The sequence below is a fragment of the Equus quagga genome, chromosome 9, assembly GCF_021613505.1.
Source record: "Equus quagga isolate Etosha38 chromosome 9, UCLA_HA_Equagga_1.0, whole genome shotgun sequence".
Classification (NCBI taxonomy): domain Eukaryota; kingdom Metazoa; phylum Chordata; class Mammalia; order Perissodactyla; family Equidae; genus Equus; species Equus quagga.
Window position 1 is genome coordinate 19,358,575 of NC_060275.1, and position 20,567 is coordinate 19,379,141.

Consider the following 20,567-nt stretch of genomic DNA (forward strand, 5'->3'; position numbering starts at 1 on the left):
CATATCCTGCAGCTATTTGTAATTTCTTGTTTGTACCATGTGCAAGATCACTATACAGCCCCTGGGGACTAGGAGCCCAGGAGCCACACCAAGTCCTGAGGAAATTCCAAGGCTGGGACTGTAATTACCGACAAGGAACGCCTGATCTGAATGGGCTCTCCTTTCAGTGGGACACAGTGTTCTGTTGCTGTGCCTGCTGCCAGGAAGGCTGCCTTCCAGGGATGACGCCTCTCCAGACACATGCAGGGAGATATCCTTGGCAGGCGATGATGGCTCTGTTGGTTTTGAGATGAAGGAGCTATTTTCCAGGGTTTCAGCCAAAGAACTGTAAAATGGAGACAATCCAGGGCCAGCCCTGGTGGCCTAGTGAATTAACTTTGGCGTGCTCAAGTTTGGCATGCTTCACTTTGGTGGCCTGGGCCTAGTTTCTGGGTGCAGACCTACACCACTTGTCTGTCAGTGGCCATGCTACAGCAGTGGCTTACATACCAAAAGAGGAAGAGGAAGTTTGGCAACAGATGTTAGCTCAGGGCAAATCTTCCTCAGCCAAAAAAAGAAAAAAAAAAAAAAAAACGGAGACAACCTAGGGCTTCAGTAACCTTGTATTGTTAGAAATAGTGGCAATTTTCAAAGATTGAGAGAATTTAGGAAGAGTGGCCTAATAGTAAAAAATTACTAATATTTATTGTGTGTTTATTATGCAGGCACTATTCTAAGTGCTTTACGTGTGTTATCTAACTGAAGTTTTACAACCCCTTTATGATGGAGGTACAGGCATAGGCAGTATCCTGACAGGCCACCTGTATTTCCTGGGTTCTTTCACTCTTCTGCTCCACTCACATGGATACCTCTGTCACACCTTCTCCTCTCTCCTTAAACCTCCCCACCTCCTTCCTCATTCTCGCTCTCACCTGATGACTTCCCTGAGAAAACAGAAGCAATGGAACGGAACTTCCACAGCTGCATGTCTCCTACCACCTGAAGGGTCTGTGTCAGCGTGATACCATCCACCTCCCTCCCGTTCCCGTGGATGGGCTGCAGCCATGCCCTCGTGCACTAGGCCCTGTCGGTTCTTGCCTACCCAAGGGCGTTGGCTCAGCACTTCTCTCCTGCGTTATCAATTGTTGCTCTCTGCTGCTTCACTCCCAACAGCCTATTAACATACTTTAATTTCTTCCTTCTTAAAAATTCTTCTCTTGACTCCACGTACTGCTCCATTACCACCCCAGTTTTTTGTTCCTTTTTATAGCAAAACTCCTTGAAAGAGTTGTCTATTCTTTTTTTAACTTTATTGAGAAATAGTTGACAAATACAATTGTACGTATTTAAAGTGTACAACATGATGATTTGATATACGTATTCACTATAGAATGGTTACCAAGATCAAGATAATTAACACATCATCACTTCACGTAGGTAACTTCCTTTTTTTTGTGGTAAGAATGCTTCAGATCTACTTTCAGCAACTTTTAAGTGTATGATACCATATATTGTTAACAATATACTTGAAAGTGTTGTCTATTCTTGATGTTTTCACTTCTCACCAGAACTCACTCTAATGAAGCTTTCGCCTATACCCTTCCCTACATTCCTGCTAAGATCACGGGTGACTTCCCTATTGCTAAATCTAATGGTCCTTCTTCAGTCCTAAGTTACTGGGCTATTAGCATCATTTGACACAGATGATCAATCCCCTCTTGGAGCACTTTTGTCCCTGGATTAAAGGACTTCATGTTCCTGTGAGTTTTCCTCCTTTCTCACTAATTGTTCCTTCTCAATTCTTTGCTGGATTGTCCTCATTTCCCTAAACTCAGAGCCACGGAGGGCCCCGGGACTCAGAATGCAGACAACTGTTTTCTATCTATACTCATTCCGTAGATAAACTCAACCAGTCTCATGGCTTCAGATACCTACATGGGCTGAAAATTTCCAATTTTTAAAAATGTTTCACTCATTTGTGTTTTTTATTGAGGTATAATTGACATATATTGACAATATGTTAGTTTCAGGTGTACAACATAATGATTTGATATTTGTATACACTGCAAAATGATCGCCACAATAAGTCTAGTTACCATCCATCACCATACAAACTTACAAAAAATTTTTTTCTGATGATAAGAAATTTTAAGATTTACTATCTCGGCAACTTTTAAATATGCACTACAGTATTATTGACTATGGTCACCGTGCTGCACATTACATCCTCATGACTTATTTCTTTTATAACTGAAAGCTTGTACCTCTTGACCTCCTTTACCCATTTCACTTCCCTCTCTCTCCAATCCCTCTCTCCTCTGGCAACCACTATTCTGTTCTCTCTATCTATAAGTTTTGTTTTGTTTGTTCATTTGTTTTGTTTTTTATTCCACATGTAAGTGAAATCATACAGTATTTGTATTTCTTTGACTTATTTCACTTAGCATAAAAATTTCCAAATTTATATTTCTAACCTGCTTCTCCTCCTATATTCCTGGCGTATTTCTTTGCTATAACACTCATTAACATCCGATATGCTATGTATTTTACTTATTTATTTGTTTATTTTATCACAGTCAAATGTAAACTCTAGAAGGGCAGGGATTTTTTTTAAACTTTGAGTTATAGAACACTTCAAATATATGATAAATCCCTTGTATCCATCATCCGCTCTAATAATCACCAACTCCTGGTGAACCTTGTACCATTTATACCATCCCCCACACCACCACCGGATTAATTTGAGGCAAATTTATACCATACCATTTAATCCATAAATAGTTCAATACGTACCTCTAAAAGATGAGGACACTGAAAATACAACCATAGCAGTTCCTTAATATCATCAAGTATCCAGTCAGTATTCAAATTTCTCCAATAGTCTCACAAATGATTTTTTTTTTGTGATAAAACATACATCACATGAAATTGACCATTTTAATCATTGGCATAAGTACATTTACATTGTTGTGGAACCATGCCCAGAGCTTTTTCATCATCCCCTGCTGAAACTGTGTACCCATTAAAAATGTAAATGATTTTTTAATAGTGAGTTTGTTTGTATCGGGACATGTAAGACCCATAGATTGCGTTTGATTGATATTTCCTTTAAGTTCATAGGTTTCCCTCCCCACCCCTTGCAATTATTCTTGAAGAAATTGGGCAGTTTATCTTGGATCTTGCTGATTGCATTCCCATAATGTCATTTTACACATTCCTCTGTCCCCTGTATTTCCTGCAAACTGGTAGATCTAGAGCCTTCTTGAGATTCAGGTTTGGTTTTTCTTGTTTGCCGGGAGTACTTCACAGCTGGTGCTGTGTCAGGAGTCACATGGAATCATTTTGTGGTGTGAGCAGCTGTTGATGATCACGCCCAGATCCATTAATTCATTAGTGAGTAGCAGGATGGGGATATTCTATCATTTTTTTCCATTTAATATCGAGAATAGTCCTACAGAGTGAAATATTCCCTCATCAACTGTTGATTTACCTTGATATACAGCTCATTCAGGAAAGGTGAGTTAAAAGCTTGATAGTATTTTTTTCAGTTTTCAGAATAATACATCCAGGATCCTCAAAATATAACCATTTAAAAAAACATCAGTATAAACTCATGGATTTTTATGAATGTGATACGTTTCAATCCATTGCCAGTTTTAGTCTTACTGATGCTCTTCCTTGGCCTGTAGGAGTCCCTTCAAGTTGGCCCCTGAGATGTTTTGACATGACCTTGGATAGCAGCCTTGCTTTCTGGGGTGACAAGATGTTCCAGGTTCATCTTGTACTTGTTCTGCTCTAGGCCTGGGATCTTATCTCTTTTGTTCATTGCTGTCTCCTCAGCATTGTTGTATACACCAGAATAATCTCTAGTCCACAGTAGGTACAAAATAAATACTTGTTGAATGAATGCATGCATCCCCATTTTACAGATAAGGAAAGAGGCTGAGGTAGTAGAGGCTTGCTCCCAGGCATGCAGCTAGCACGTGGAAGAGCGGGATTTGGACTAAGGGGTCTGCTTTCCGACTTTATGCTCCCAACTGAAACACAAATGGTCACTCACTGGGCCTTAAGATGGGTCAGGATGAAAGGTGTGACCCACATTCATGAATGGTCCATCCAGAGGGGGTCCCTGAAGGGAGGAAAGGCCAGTGGGGGCTGCCCCATTTCCACAGGCATCCTCCAGTGCTGCTCTGCATGGGGAACCCATGTTTACTGTGTACTGTAGTAGATGCTGACGTGCGTTATTTTAGTCACACTTTGCAACAACCCTGCGAGCTATAGTATCTGAATTTAACAGGCAAGGTAGCTGTGGTTCAGGGAGATGGAGTGGCCTGTTCTGGGTCGCACAGCTAGCTGGTGGAAGAGCCGACAATGGAGTCCAGGCCTGCCTGAGTCAAAGGGAAGATGTATTCTTCCTGTGGTTTCGGTGTCCAACAGACTTTGGGACAGGATATTCATTAGGGCAGCGCATTACGGCATATTTTATTACCTTAAATTTGCAGACAGTTAGCCCCTCTGCTGGGAGTCCTTTCCCTGTATCCCGCATGGCAATGTCCTGCCCATCCTTCAGACACCAGCTCAAGCCCCGTATCTCTCAGCTCTCATGCCATATTCCCACAGTCCGCTGTTTCTCCTACCATCCATCTGCCCTGAATCTGAGCTATGTGTGCACCCTTCCCCCTCAGTAGCAGAGATGGAGTGCTCTCAAGAGCAGACTCCATGCCTGACTCATCCTTGTATTTCCCTGTATGACCCTCAGTGCCCAACACCATGCCAGGCACACAGTGGCCACTTAGTCACTTTGAATTGTTGCAGAATGTGTAGGCTGATCCTTCAAGTTTGAAGGCGAGGGTTAATCCTCTCATCTCTTCTTCCCACCCTCAGACACGTTCATCCAGGGGACAAAGACACAAACTCTGTTGCAAGTTGGCACAGCTAAGATGAACGGCTGAGTAGAGATGTGGCACCTGCAGCAAAGTTTAAGGAAAAAAAGAGTTAACAGACAAGGAGGCTGCTGACGGCTGTGGCCTCTAAAGTGGGTTGCACCTGATGATTGGCTGGTGCAGAGGAAGAAAACTTAAACCTTCTATTTGTATTGAATTTTTAACTCATCCTTCAAAAATGCTTACTTTCGTGTATGCTTTATAATATACTAATATATACAGGTACAGTTGTAATAATGTATAAAGTTTTAAACACACCTATATTGAGAGTGCATCTAAAATTTTTTACTAATAGAGATGAGTAATCAAAAAACTTTGGAAATGATTGAGTTCTAGAAATTTCTGGCTGGCACCATCAGTAGTTTCTCATGGAAAATTCCAGGCTGTCACAATTGGAGTAGAGAGGAAGGAAACAATTATTCTAAGGCACCAATGATTTGAGCAAGTGTTTTTGCAAATTCTGCCAATGGTTGGTCTAGTCCACGTGCCCGAACACCTGGGGTTGCTCCTCTCTGGAGAGGTGGGTCAGCTTTCAGTTGGGGGGGACATTAGGTGGAGGTGCTAACCCTTCCCCACGGGAGCTGAACACCTTGGTGTCCCTAGAGAGACCGTTGGGGCTGGTTGCCTGCAGGAGTGTCCCTCCCAGCACACCTTTTCCGGCTACCTCCCAGTTTGTTTTCTTGTTGCTCTGCTCAACCCTCTCCCCTATCCCACACCAGTTTTTATCTTTCTAGCTGCCCTAGGTCTTCTCTTTGGCCAGATTTACCTAGATACAAATGTTGGGGGCCGGGGTCTGGCCGGGGTGGCCTGATCCAACACTGTCCCTCAGCCCACTGAATTTTGGAATGTGGTGTCAGAAATGCCCCCCTCTCCTCACTGATGCTAGCAAATGGGGTTCTGTGGGTCTCAGGACTGCAACAGAGAGTCCTCCTCTGAACCGAAGGGGGGTGTCCGGGTTGAAGAAGCTGCCAAGGCTGCTGACCCTGAGAGACAGCCAAGTATAAATCCAGGAGTGACAGCTGGAGGGGCCCCCAGGCTGGGGACCAGAAGCAGGTGCTGAGAGCAAGCACAGAGGGTGGGGGGGAGTCCTGAGGGACTCCCTGCTTCGCTAACTGGACTACACGTACCCTCCCCTCACTGGTGGGGGGTGTTGTGCTGGAGATACTTACAGCCAAGACATTAATGTGGTCCATCTTCCTGGGGTATCAATTTTACTCAAAAAATCGGGGAAAGGTTTTTACACTAAAATAAATAAAGAGGATGAAATAAAATACAAAAAGCATGTGCATATTTAAAGTGAAACAATTTTTGCTGTAGATCTTTTTATGCCTCTTCTCAGACCCCAGAGGATTTGCCTTCCCTGTCGTCTGCCTGTGGGAAGCGCTGCACCAGAACATTCGCCTGTGGGTCTGTTTAATGTGATGGGCCAGCGGTGGAGGAGACAGGCCGCCTTCTGCCCCAGTGAGTGAGCACCAGAGAAGCAGCCGACCTGGCCTCCTGCACAGCCCCCTGGGCCAGGAGCAGAGCCTGGGTGTCAGCCTGGCAGTTGGTCTTCACGGGGAAATCCGATCCCACCAGGGGTTTGGTTTCAGCCTCACCTCGCTCTGCAAACAGCTCTTGCTTCTCTGTGTCACTTGCCCAGGGAACTGGAACTAGTGAGAAGTTTCCACTGTGTCCGAGCCAGCCAGGGCCTTTTCTGGGGGTGGGGAGAGTTCTTTTTGGACTGGATCAGGGCTGCTCATTGGAGTCTGAGCAGAAGAGCATCTGCCTGTGTGGTATAGAGTCACCGAAGCTTAGGGCAGTGAGGACCTGATAAATCCTCCATAACTCCATTGTCACCTATGAGAATCCTGGAGCCCAGAGAGGCAGTTGGCTGGTTAGTGGCAGAGGCAGATTCAAAATAACATCTTTTTTTTTAGATTTAAAAAATTTTAAATTTTATTGTGATAACACTTAATATAAGATCTACCCTCTTAACAAATTTTTAAGCATGCCCATACGGTATTGTTATCTACAGGAACGATATTGTACAGTAGGTCTCTAGAACTTATTCATCTTGCATAACTGAAATTTTATACGCATTGATTGGCAACTCCCCATGTCTCCCTCCCTCCAGCCCCTGACAACCACCGTTCTATTCTTTGTTTCTATGAGTTTGACTATTTTAGATACCTAAGATAAGTGGAATCATGCAATATTTGTTCTTCTGTGATGGGCTTAATTCACTTAGCACAATGTCCTCAAGGTTCATCCACGTTATTGCGTATTGCAGGATTTCCTTCCTTTTAGAAGCTAAATACTATTCAGTTGTATGGATATACCACATTTTCTTTATCTATTCATCCCTTGATGGATATATAGGTTGTTTCCACATCTCGGCTGTTGTGAATAGTGCTGCAATGAACATGAGGATGCTAATATCTTGTTGAGATCTTGATTGCAATTCTTTTGAATGTATACCCATAAGTGGGATTGCTGGATCATGTGGTGGTTCTTTTGTTAATTTTTTGAGGAAACTTCATACTGTTTTTCATGGTAGCTACACCGTTTTGCATTCCCACTAGCAGTGTACAGGGGTTCCACGTTCTCTATATCCTTGATGATACTTGCCTTTTTTTTTTAAATAATAGCTATCCTAACAGATATGAGATGATATCTCATTGTAGTTTTGATTTGAATTTCCCTTATGATTAATGACATTGAACATCTTTTCAAATATCTGTTAGCCATTTGTATGTCTTTGGAAAAATGTCCATTCAAGTCCTTAGCCCACTTTTAAATCAAATTATTGATTTTTTTTTTTTTGCTATTGAGTTGTGTAAGTTCTTTAAATATTTTGGAAATTAACCCCATATCAGATATATGGTTTGCAAATATTTTCTCCCATTCTGTAGGTTGCCTTTTCACTCTGTTGATTGTTTCCTTTGCTATGCAGAAGCTTTTTAGTTTGATATAGTCCCATATGTCTATTTTCGCTTTTGTTACCTATGCTTTTGGTGTCATATCCATGAACTCATTGTCAAGACCGATGTCATGAAGGTTTTCCCCTGTTTTCTTCTAGGAGTTTTACAGTTTGCTTATGTTTAACTCTTTAATCCTTTTTGAGTTGATTTTGTGTATGGTGTAAGATAAGGATCCAATTGCATTCTTTTTCATGTGGATATCCTGTTTTCCCAACACCACTTGTCAAAGAGACTGTCTTTTCTCATTGTGTATTCTTGGCATTGTTGTTGAAGTAACATCTTGGCCACTCCTCCAGTACCTTTCGTTTGAGGGGAACTGAGAAGTCCATCTGCTCCAACAAGGCCAGGTCTTGCTACAATGGTCAGAATTTTCTAGAACAGTCTTTGCTAGATATTTACCTAGCAAAATGTGACTCATAAAAAAATATATGCATAAGGATCTTTATAGAAACTTGATGGAAAATGGCCAAATATAGAGACAAATCAAAAGATTTTGGTTGTATCCATTGCGGAACAATCATCCAATGTTAATGATGTATATCATGAAAAATCCTCTTGAGAAGAATACGCACTGGCATAAGGCACCAGTGATGGATACAGGATCAGCGGAAATACCAATGTGATCTCTGGATGCTGGACTGTGAGTGCTTTGTATATTTTCTTTGCAATTTTCTGTATTTTTCAAGTCTTATACAATGAACATTCATTATATTACTTTTATATTAATTTTTTTTCTTTTTAAAGATTGGCCATGAGCTAACATCTGTTTCCAATCTCTCACTCTCTTTTTTCTTCTTCTCCCCAAAACCCCCCAGTACATAGCTGTATATTCTAGTTGTGGGTCCCTCTAGTTCTGCTATGTGGGATGCTGCCTCAGCATGGCTTGACGAGCAGTGCTAGGTCTGTGCTCAGCATCCAAACTGGTGAAACCCTGAGCCGCTGAAGTGGAGTGTGCAAACTTAGCCACTCGGCCATGGGGCCAGCCCCCCATTATTTCACTTTTAAAATAAAAATGAAATGTCTTTTTCACTGACTATAGTTACTTGTTAATGAAAGTTGCCAATGTCTTTTACAATTTCTGGGCTCACCAGGCAGCCACATCTTACCTCTAGCTTGACCTTCCTTTTTGCTGAAGAACACCCTTTAATAGTTTAAACAGAGAGGGAGTGTGGGTGGTAAAAAAAAAAATCTATTAGTTTTTGTGTATTTACGGTGTATTTATTTTGTCCTTACTCTTTAATGATCAGTTAGCAGTGCACATAGTTTTTATAATTTTCCTTCAGCATTTTGAAGATATTATTCTGTTGTCTTCGGGCACCCATTCTTGCTGCTGAAGAGATTAAGGTCAGTTTCATGAGCATATTTTTTGTAGGCAATCTCTCTCTCTTTGTCTCTCTATCTCTGTCTCTCTCTGAGAGTTTTTATGATTTTATCTTTAATATTCTGCAGTTTCAGTCTGCTGTGTCTACATCAGGATTTATCTGTGTTTATTCTGCTTGGTACTTGGTGTGCACCTTCAGTCTGAAGATTCATCATCTCTCGTCAATTCTTAGGCATTTCCTCTTTGAGTATTACCTTGCTATCAGTTCCTCAGCTCTCTTCTTCTAGAAGTCTAATCATATGTATGTTTATGTCTTTCAATTTATCCTCTAAATATTTTTTAACTATTTTCTAATTTTTTAACTGAGATAAAATTTATATACAGAGAAATACGTAGACCTTAAGTGTGAGAGTTGATAAATATATGCACTTGTGTTACCATAACCCCAGTCAAGATTTAGAACATTTCCGTTACCAAGAACATTCTGTTATGGCTCCTTCCAGTCAATTCCCACCCCTCATAGACAACTGTTCTGATTTTTTCCATCATATGTTAGGTTTCCTGTTCTTGAACTTCTTATAAATGAAATCACACAAAATATTTTCTCTTTTACTCAAAATATTTTTTTTCCTTCTTCTCCCCAAGACCCCCCAGTACATAGTTATATGTTCTAGTCATGAGTGCCTCTGGTTGTGCTATGTGGGATGTCGCCTCAGCATGGCTTGATGAGCAGTGCCCTGTCTGCACCCAGGATCTGAACTTGTGAAACCCTGGGCCACCGAAGGGGAGTGTGCGAACTTAACCATTCAGCCACAGGGCCAGCCCCTCAAAATATTTTTGAGATTTAGCTATGTTGTTGTATGTAGCAGTAGCTCATTCTTTTTTTTTTTTACGGAATAATATTCCATTATAGAAAAATACCAGAATTTGTTTAATCTATTTACCTGAATGATCTCGGGGGGAGTAGGGTCTGTTTTATTGACTGGCTTTTCCCTTGAACGTTAGTCACATGAAATCATGAAAAAGTCACTAAAATTAATACTATGTCACTTCTACCTCTCAATTCTGCATTCGTCACCCAATTTGAGTACCCAATGTTCTCTTCTTACTCAACTCTTGGGTCTCTCTGCTTATCTCCCTTGTCACCCAGCTGGGAAGAAATATGACTGCATCATTCACTTATACTAAACATTGGGTGTTGTGGTAGATAGAATAACACCCCCTCAAAATGTCCATGTCTTAATCCCTAGAGCCTGTGAATTTGTTACCTTATATGGCAGAACAATTTTGCAGATATGATTAATTTAAGGATTTTGAAAAGGGAAGATTATCCTGGATTATTGAGGTGGGCCCAATGGACTCAACAATGGAATCACCCAGGGGTCCTCATAAGAGGGAGGCAGGAGCGTCAAAGGCAGAGAAGGAGATGTGACAAAGCAAGCAGAGTCAGAAAAGGTGACATCATGATGGAAGCAGAGGGAGAGAGACAGAAACAGAGACAGAGAGACAGAGACTGGATGGTGCTATGCTGGGGCTTTCAAAATGGAGGAAGATGGCGCTAAGTCAAGGGATGCAAGCATCCTGTGGAAGCTAGAAAAAGCAAGGAAACAAATCCTTTCCGGGAGTCTCCAGAAAGAACTCAGCCCTGTTGACCCATTTTAGACTTCCAACCTCTAGAACTGTGAGAGAGTAAGTCTGTGTTGTTTTAAGCCACAAGTTTTTGGTCATTTGTTGCAGGTGCAGTAGGAAACTATCACAGGGACTGGGGATTTGACCTCTCTAGAAATGTTTGAAATCTAAAATGGGTCCACGGAAGGACATTACTTAACTCGAATGAATGACAGTAATGGTGCCATTTCAGCCACATGGGTCGCTGCACATCTCACTGGCAAGGCCGGCTCCTGGGATGTTTGTGTGTTGTAAAGTCTGCACTTCCTTCATCAATGCCATTGCTTTGGAATAAAGTTTTATTTCTCTAGAAGCCTCCTTCCACTAGGACTGGAGCAGGTTTTAATTTATTAGAGTCAAGACAGATACAGTGAAGGGAACAGGGTATGAAAATATGAGAGGTCCTCAGCCTACAGGCTGGAGGCCTTTTGGGGCCCTGGGTACCTCGGAGGAGATGCAGGGTTGGTGGAGGGAGGCACTCAAGTCCATGGCTTGGCCTAACAAGGTCTTGCCCTTCAGCCCTAGAGGCCTGGCGAGGTTGCGTGGCAGCTCTTCTAACAAACTGTACGGAGGAACAAGTCTCAGTAAGAAACAAAGGTGATTTTGCTTCCGATTCTTCAGAGACAGCAATATGTCAGCAGCCCCCGGAGAGGCTGAAAGTAAATGAATCAGTGCTAGAAAGTGAAGGATACCATCCGCCCTGAATGGTGAAAAGGACCCCTGAACAGTATCTTCATTGATTTTTTTCTGTAATTGACACAGCATCTTGGTTTGCCTTCGGGCTTCAGGAGGAGACAACGGGGAGCCGTGTACACACAGCTTCCTTGGGTTGGGATTTAATAAAAAATTCCCCCCAATGAACTTCTTTCCCTCTATCATTCCTTTCTCTTTGTGTCTTCTCTACTACCTCCCTTCCTTCTGCTTGCATCCTTCATTTCCTTCCTGTCTTCCCTCCCTTCTTCCCTCCCCTCTTCTTTCTCTCTCTCTCTCAATTCCTTTTGTACAAATAAGGGCTTAGATAATAGATATCACACGATGGGTACCTATTTTTGCTGAATGTGACATGGAGGACCTTAGGAAAGAAAAAACAGCACATTCCATCTTTTATGTTGGCTTAAATTTCATTTAGTCAGAAGCTCAATATTTTTTTGTGGAAAAATATATCCCTCACCATCGTTGTATCTGAGAACTAACTGCCTTCTGGGGTACAATGGAAAGAGAAGACCTGGGCTCCGTCAGGGCTCCCAGGGGTCCATGTCAGAGGAGGTGGAAGGATGCGCTCTTCACCTGAGGGGGCAGCTCCCCCGGCAGAGCCTTGTTTCCAGCTACGTTGCTGGTTGTAGATTTCACAGCAAGGAAAAGCAGAGATCGGCCAGAAAATTCTCAGGAGTGCCTCCTGAAATGAGTCCCTCTGTAGGGCAAGCCCAATTGCTGAGGTGGAGTACTGTTCTGGGCTTGAAGCTGGCTTGATAAGGCCTGGGAGAAAAGGAGGGGCTCCTAACCCGGAGGGAAGAGCTATCAGTAGATTTGCCAGCAGCCGTTGGGAAGTGCCCAAGGAAACAGGATCGTCTGATAATTTCTCTTCGTACCAGACGTGCTTGCCTAAGTGTACTCAGAGGAAGGGGGGAGCGTTTCAGACCATCTAGTGTGAAGGTATTGCGTTAGGCCCAAAGCTATTCTTGGCATAGAAGAGGTTCAAAAATTATGACAAATTAAAATGAACTTGCGGGTTTTATTTATTGTTGTTATTTTTAAGAACTGGCTTCAAATTTGCCTTTGTGAACTGTATTCACTTATTCAACGAATATTTATAAAGTTCCTGTTATGTGCCAGGCACTGTGCTTTATGTTTTGAATATAATGGTTAGCAACAAATCAGATGGAATGTCCTCTTTTACAAGAAAATATAAAACCACCAGTGTGGTAGGTGATATGGAGGAGTGGCGGTGGGGGTCACAGGAGGGATAACAGAGGGGACTGGTTTGGTCAGGGAGGTCAGGAAACAGTTCCCTGAGGAAGTGGTGACTCGGTGCTGGGAGCTGAATCTGCAGAAAGAATAGGAGTTAATCAGGGGAAGGAAGTGAGAGAGTGTTTGAGAAAAGAGAGAAGGCATGTGCAAAAACCCTGTGGCATGGTGGTTTCAAGGAACTAAAAGAAGCCCCAACTGGTTGGCCCAGCACTAAGGGTGGGAAAAATGGTAAGAAATGAAGTTGGAGAGTCAGGCCAGGGGCTAGGCTGTGTTAAGGATTTTGGTCTTCATCTCAAGAGCATTTGGAGGGCTTTTTAGCTGCTTTAATGTGCGTGTGTGTGAAAGAGAGAATATCAGGCAAAATCAATGGAGGGCCAAGAGTAGAGAAGGGTAGGCAAGTTACAAGGCAATTGCAATGGTCCAGGCAATAGATGGTGTTGGCATGGACTAGGTTGGAGGTGGAGAGAAGTGGATGGAGTCCACAGATATTTTTAACAGAAAATCAGCTGTATTTGGTGATGAGTTAGACATGAATGGTGAGGAAGAGGAAAGAGTTAATGACTCCTGGGTTTCTGGCCTGTCCATCCAGCCATACGGATGGACGGTGGGGCAGAGAACCATGGAGAAGGAGCACATTTGGGATGGGCATGAATTTGGTATTGGTCATGTTGGGTTTGAGGTGTCTTTCAAAAATTTATGTAGAGATGTCAGGTTAACTTCCTCATGTTCTTCATGATTCTTCCTGCTACTAATTAAGAGCTACCTCCGTAAACAATTTCATTTGACCTCCATAATATGTAGGTGAGCAGAGCAAGTATCATCATCCTCACCTTTCCATGAGGAAACTGAGGCTCAAAATGGTTAAGTTGCTTGTCCCAGGTCACACAGCTAGAAATTTGTAGAATCGGGGTCAGTTCAATTCTTTGGACTCCCAGTGTTGGCCTCCTTCCATTTTACCACATTGCTTTCTAGTTAAGCCATATCAGTAACGATGGGCATCCTGGCATTGTGGCAAACTGCCACAAGAAGATATTTTGGCAAATGGGAGCTTCTGACTGGATGGCTGTGTAGTCTGCCTACAAATGAGGTTGATGCCACAGAACATCCCAAATGCTGGTGACAGAAACTGATAGTGTCAGAATGCTTTTGTGTGTGGTCATGCTTCAAGGGTCAGATATCACATTCAAGATTCAAAATTCAATTCAGGGGACTAACATTTATTGTTGACTCATTCGTTCTTCATAACACTCTGTGGTGTTGTGGAGGTGGGATCATGATCTCCACGTTACAGATAAGTAAACAGATGGTCCTTCATAGAAGTTACATGGCCAGGTGGCTCAGCTAGAAAGTGGCCAAAGTGGAAGTGAAACTCAGATTGGCCTGGTGGTAGGTCCGTGCTCCTTGAGTGAAGCCTCGCTGATTCCACGTGGGAGGAGGGGCTGAACCGAATGACCTTGAAGGGACCTTCTCATGCTCCCGTTTAATGATTTGAATCATGAAAACATTGTTAGGGAAAAAATAGCACCAAACACGATGCTAATGTGAACGGTCTGTTGCTTGATGCTATTTTTCCTTGAAGACCAAGGGTTGCCTCTGTGGATGTGTGGAATACTAATGTCCATTTTTGCCTGATCTGATTAAAAAAATCAAGCTCCAAATAAAGCAATAAAACAGTTCTGTGGAGCTGTCTTAACAAGGAGAAATTGGTCTATTCAACTTCTTTTTCCTTTTTCTAGCCATCTGCTTTGAGCTTGGGTGGGAGATAGGCTTTCCTAGGGAAGATTTTGAAGTGGAAAAGACGGAAGTGGCTCAGGCACCAGACGCAAGACAGATTTTGACACCCGCTTTGGGTGGGGGATTTTTCCTAGCCTCCTCTACCTTCCTCTTATGACTTCCTCTGCCATTTCCTCTTCCCTGTCTCCCAAGACATGCTCAGTGCCCTGCATCAGCGGATTGCCACCCCGGCCATACATCAGAATTGCCTGGGGGGACTTTAAAAAAATAAACAAATACTGGGCAGCATCCCAGATTAATTAATTCAGAATGCTTGGTGCTGGGGCTGGGTGATTCTAATGACTCATAGAGGCCAAGAATCATTGCCCAGGCCATAGTGTTTGTTCCTAAAAGCCTTTTTGGGATTTTTGGGAAGGGCTAATTTAGGAGTTAGGCATAGGAAGAGAAGCTAGTGAAGATGACCGAGGCAGAATTTCAGAGAGGTAGAAGGACCTCAGTATGACTGATGATGAAGGAGGGGGTCGTGGCAAGGTGGAGGTGAGTGGTCAGCGATGTCTCAAGGGGAGAGAGAGAGGGAGAGAGACTGGGGAGGAGGGCACACTGCTTCCAACCATCAGGAGTTCAGTTGGAGTCACTGATGGGTGTGTGGGGGATGGAAGCCCACCCAAAGTGGTGAGGGATCAGGAGTGGAGAAAGCAGCAATAGGAGTGTATGTTTCTCCTCCAAAGCAGTTGGTGGCAAAAGGAAAGAGTTCTAGAAGAAGTAGCATGTTGTGGACAAGGTGAAGAAAAGCTTTGTAGTAAAATGGGGAACTTGAGCATGTTTGTGCGCTGAGGTCAGTGCCAGGGAGGAGGGACAGAGAGGCAAAAGTGATCGACGAAGACTCCGCATTCTTCCCAGGCCGGCATCTGATTTGTTCTCAATCTTGTTACTCGTCTGTGCCTCGGTTTCCATATCTGTGAGATGGGAATAATAGTAATAGCTGCTTCAAAGGGCTGTCGAGAGCAGAGAGTGCCTGACACATAGTAGGCATGATATGAAATGGGATTGCTGTGTCATCTGCCCTCCTCAGTCTCCTCCTCCCCCGCGTCTCCCCCCACCCCATCACATTCTTCCATCTCTCTCTCCCTCTCTCTCTTTCCCAGGCCACATCTACCGGGGAGCATGGCTCTGGAAAGTGGTGTCACCGTCCCCTCCCGGCCAGACGGGGGGTTGGGATGTGCTGCAGAGCAGAAGAGGACTATTTAGCTCCTCTGCTCTAACTCTGCTGTTTGAGTATTTCCTTTACAGTCTTTAATAGCCATGCTAATTTTGTCACAGAGATCTATACTTGGGCCTTGCAGCATATGATACAGTGACAAAACTTGCTGTGTAGCAACGTGAGGGGGGAGGCTCATCTCCATTCCTCTTCATTAAAAAAGGTGTTTTAAATGTGGGTAACAGCACCCCCACGCCCATGTCTGGCTGGCAGACTCAAGGTCTGCCCCTTAGTGTGGGGCTGGGGAAAGAGCCCAGGGCTGGGCATCAGATAACTTGGATTCCAGCCCTTGTTCTACCAGCAAGCGGCTGTGTGACCTCAGGCTAGTGGCTTCACATCTCTGGGTCCAGGTGATTTCCTGTGAGGGCACTAGACCTCAGTTCTGATGACCAGCCCCCACTTATTGGCCTTCCTGGGGCTACTACCCACTGTTGCTGTCCACGCCAGAGGTCAGTGGGCCTCCCTCACGTCTGTCTGCCAGGAAGGCCAATGTTGTTGGTCATGAGAGGAAGCCACTGAGGAAAGGCAGGGCAGGGGTTTTAGGGGATCCCAGAAGGCCTGGCTACATCACTGGTAGGCCCCCCTTCTCATCAGGGAAATCCATTATTTGTACTTGATTCCTTTGGTTCAAAGCCAAGGTCTGTGGGAACGAGGCATTCTATTTCAAGTCTTCACATCTCAGCAGGAATAAATGGCTGACGCTTTCCCTGAGAGCACCAGGGCTTTGAGGGGGAGGCACACAGGGAGGGAAGGGTAGCAGACCATGGAGAGGCGAAAAAGGGGCACAGTTGGTGTGGGGTAGGGGGTAGGGTCACGTCTGTCAGCCGCGCTTTGACTGTAACTCTTGTTCATTACCATTCTGAGTAGTGTAGCCTCGTGGTCAGAAGGCTGGACAGACTGGCTTTGCCGTCCCGGAACAACTTAATAGCTGAATGACCTTGTACAGCTTGTGAAAAACCTGCTCTGTGCCTCAGTTTCCACATCCTTAGTTTTCCTCATAATAAAAATGACAAACATCTGGATGGCACTCACCATGTGCCGAGGACTGTGCTGCACTCATTCGGTCCTCACAACACCATTATGTGTCAGCTTGTTTACTATCCTCAGTTTACAGACCAGGGAACTGAAGCTCAGAGAGGTTATGTGACTTATGGAAAGTCAACAGCGAATCCGTATCGGAGCTGGGATGCAAACCCAGGCAGGCTGGTTCCAGTCCGTGCTCTTAGCTGTTATGGCTTGTTCTGTCCCTAAAGTCTTGGCATTGATCTTGTGTTGTTCTCCTCTACCGCTCACTTCCCCTCCGTGCTGCAGTCATTCACTAATCCCGGAGTCATCCCCTCGTTCCTTGAAGAACTTACATCTCGGCTGGCTGCTACCCTTGCCAATATTCCTGCCATAATTCTTGGTAGATGATCCTTTCTTACCTGGCCTACCTGCTCCTCGACCTCCCCACTTCCAATTCATCTCACCCGCCACCCTACCATCCTCCCAAGTCATCCCCTTGGCTGCCATATCCAATCACCAATCCCTCAGTTCCAATCATCTCATCCTGTAATCCCGCATCACATCTGTTCGGTTCACTCTCTCTGTTCCCCAAATCTAATTACTAATCCTCCCTCCGTGCCTGCAGTCCACTGAGCCTACCACCTTCTCCCTGTCCTTCATCTCCCCCCTCCATGGCCTCACTCCCTCCTTACCCACCTTCAGTTCCGTGGCCCATCGTTAGATTTACGTCCTTATGTACATGCTCCCCTTGCTAGCTGCTCTCTCAAAATTCCAACCCTGATTAAATCCAACCGTCCTCTCCCTGCAAGTGCACCTACACAGCTGATTGCGACCGGAGAAGTACACACAGCCGCACTGCATGGTCTCGCCTTGCAGTCACGACTGCTGGCTTCCACAGGGCAATTCTACTGCATCTCTCGGGTCCACTCACACTTTCATGTTTGGCTAAATTCTGCTTTTTGTCTCCTCAAACCTTCCCCGTATTCGCTATCAGTTGGTGATCTTGCCTTGCTATTTCACTGAGAAGATAGAGGCCATCAGAAGAGAACTTGCACACACCCCTGCCACCAAATCCATTCACCTGCCTGCGTCCATGCCTGGGTGTTAAAATCAAATACAACATGGAGAGTGGACTTGAGAATTCTCTGAGTGGACAAAACCGTTTAAGCTACATGAGCAAAACTAAATCTAGTTTATGAACATAAGTAAAACTTAACTTAGGTTATTTCTTGTAAATGCCTCTAATCATCATAAAAGAAACTTGGTCCTCTTCCTAAAATGGTGTGAGATGCTCACTTCAAACCAATCCCCTGCCGTCCAGAAACCCTGATTCTAATAACCAATCATCGTGAAGGTTAAACAGCTTCCTCATTTTCACATTATAAGTCACCCTGTAAGGAAACTTGGTCATCTTCCTAAAATGGTGTGAGATACTTCTATCCAATCCCCTGCCATTTGGAAATCCCACTGTAATAACCAATCATGGTGAAGGTTAAACAGTTTCCTCATTTTCACTTTATAAGCCACCCTGTAAAGAAACTCGGTCATCTTCCTAAAATGGTGTGAGATGATTCTAACCAATCCCCTGCCATCTGGAAATCCCACTGTAATAACCAATTGCGGTGAAGGTTAAACAGCTTCCTCCTTCTCACTTTATAAGCCACCCTGTAATGTGAGACCCTTGAGTTTCATCAGTTTTGAGTTTGAAAGCTCCCAGTTTGTGAACTGTTCTTATATGCACAATAAACTCTTACTAAATACTATTCTGTTAATCTGCTGGTTTTAATTTTGCTGTTTCTGGATTTTTGACCCCAGAAAGTTCTTCATTCTCTCCTTTTGCTATGGGTGAACAATCTCTGCATCTTTTGGTCTGAAATTTCAACTATTTCTTTTTTTTCAGGGAAAGATTCACCCTGAGCTAACAGCTGTTGCCAATATTCCTCTTTTTTTTCTCCCCAAAGCCCCAGTGCATGGTTGCAAATCCTCGCTGAATGTCCTTCTAGTTCTGTGTGAGCTGCTGCCACGGCATGGCAACTGACAGACGGGTGATGTAGTTCTGTGACTGGAAAACAAACCTGGGCCACCAAAGCGGTGAGAGCACTGAACTTTAACCACTAGGCCATCAGGGCTGGCTCATAAAATCTCAACTTTTGCACTGGATTCCATCCTCTCTCTCCTATTTAAGAACAAAGATCTTGAAATTATCCTTCTCCTCCTGCATTATTAAAATTTCCCCTCCTTACTGGATCATTTACTGGGTCATTCTCATCATCATGTAAACATGCTGTAATTTCTCACATCCTTAATAACACAAAACACTCTTGTCCATCTCTAGCCATTGCCTCATCTTTTTGTTCTCTTTCACGGCAAAAACTCTGAAAGGTTGTCTGTACTTGCTGTATCCAATTGCTGCCCTCCATTCTCTCTTGAATGCACTATAAAGCTTTTGCCCCCAACAATCCAAAGGTATGGCTCTCATCAAGGTCACTGATTAATTCCATGTTGCTAAAACCAATGAGCAGTTCTCAGTCTTCTTTTAATTGCCGCAGAACTTGTAGCCCCTTTACTCAGTGTATCCCTCTCTCTTCTGTGGCACACTTTCTTCACTTGTGTCTTAGAAACTGCACTCTTTTGGCTTCCTTCTTACTTTGTGAACTACACTCCCTCAGCATCCTTTGCTGTTCTCATTATCTCCCCAAACTCTAAACATTGGCTTGCCACAAGGCTCAGTCGTTGGACCTCTTATCTTTTCTATCTTCCCACACTCTCTTGATCATCTTATCTAGGTTTCTGGCTTTAAATATCATCTATATACTGATGACTCATACATTTCTGTTTCTAGGCTGGTTCTCATTTCTGAACTCAAGGCTCACATCTTCAATTTCCACCTCAACCCCTCTGCTTGTCATTTTCAAAACTGAACTCCTGATCTTCACCTCCAAACTTTCTCCTCCCTTTCGCTTTCCCATCACAGCTTCACGTGGCAATTGCCCCCTTCCAAGTATCCAGACCAAAGCCTTTGGAGTTAATCACGATTCTCTGTTTCATGTTCCACATCCAGTTCATCAGCAAACCTTGTTGGTTCTATCTTAACAGTACATGCAGGATTCAAAACGCAGCTACCTGAAACCACATGACGATTGCTGGCCTCCGTGCTTCCCTCTTACTACTCTATTCTGCATAGCAGTCAGAATGATCCTTTCAAAATACAAGTAAGACTATGTTAATTCTCTCTCAAAATTATGTAATAGGTTTCCATCTGAGAGTAAAAACCAAAGTCTTACAAAGGTCTTCAAGGCCCTACCTGATTTGTACTCTCAACTCCCTGTTAGGTCTCTGATTATCTCTTTGTACCTCCCCACTTGTTCATTTCTCTCCGGCCACAGTAGCTTCCTTGCTGTTCCCCAAACATGCCAAGAATGCCCCTACCTCAGGGCTTTTGCACTTAGTATTTCCTGTACCTGGAATGCTCCTCCCCCAGATATCACATAGCTTGTCCCCTTAGCTCCCTTTCAGTGAGGAATTCCTGTTTCACCCTAGTTATGGTTGCTAGCTTGCTTTATTTTCTCTATAGCACCCATCATCATTTGACATTCTACATATTTCATTTATTTTGTTTATTATCTGTCTCCCCAACTAGGATGTAAGCTCCATGAAGGGAGAAATTCTTGAAGATTTGTCTGCTGCTGATCTCCAGCACTTAGAACAGTGCCTGTCACATAGTAGTT

The 20,567-nt window shown here is 43.8% G+C and overlaps 1 protein-coding gene across 1 annotated transcript in view; it reads right to left on the reverse strand.

The window, feature by feature from the left end:
* The window catches only part of ST8SIA3 (ST8 alpha-N-acetyl-neuraminide alpha-2,8-sialyltransferase 3), a 92,303-nt gene that overhangs the window by 19,835 nt on the left and 51,901 nt on the right, over positions 1–20,567 (reverse strand).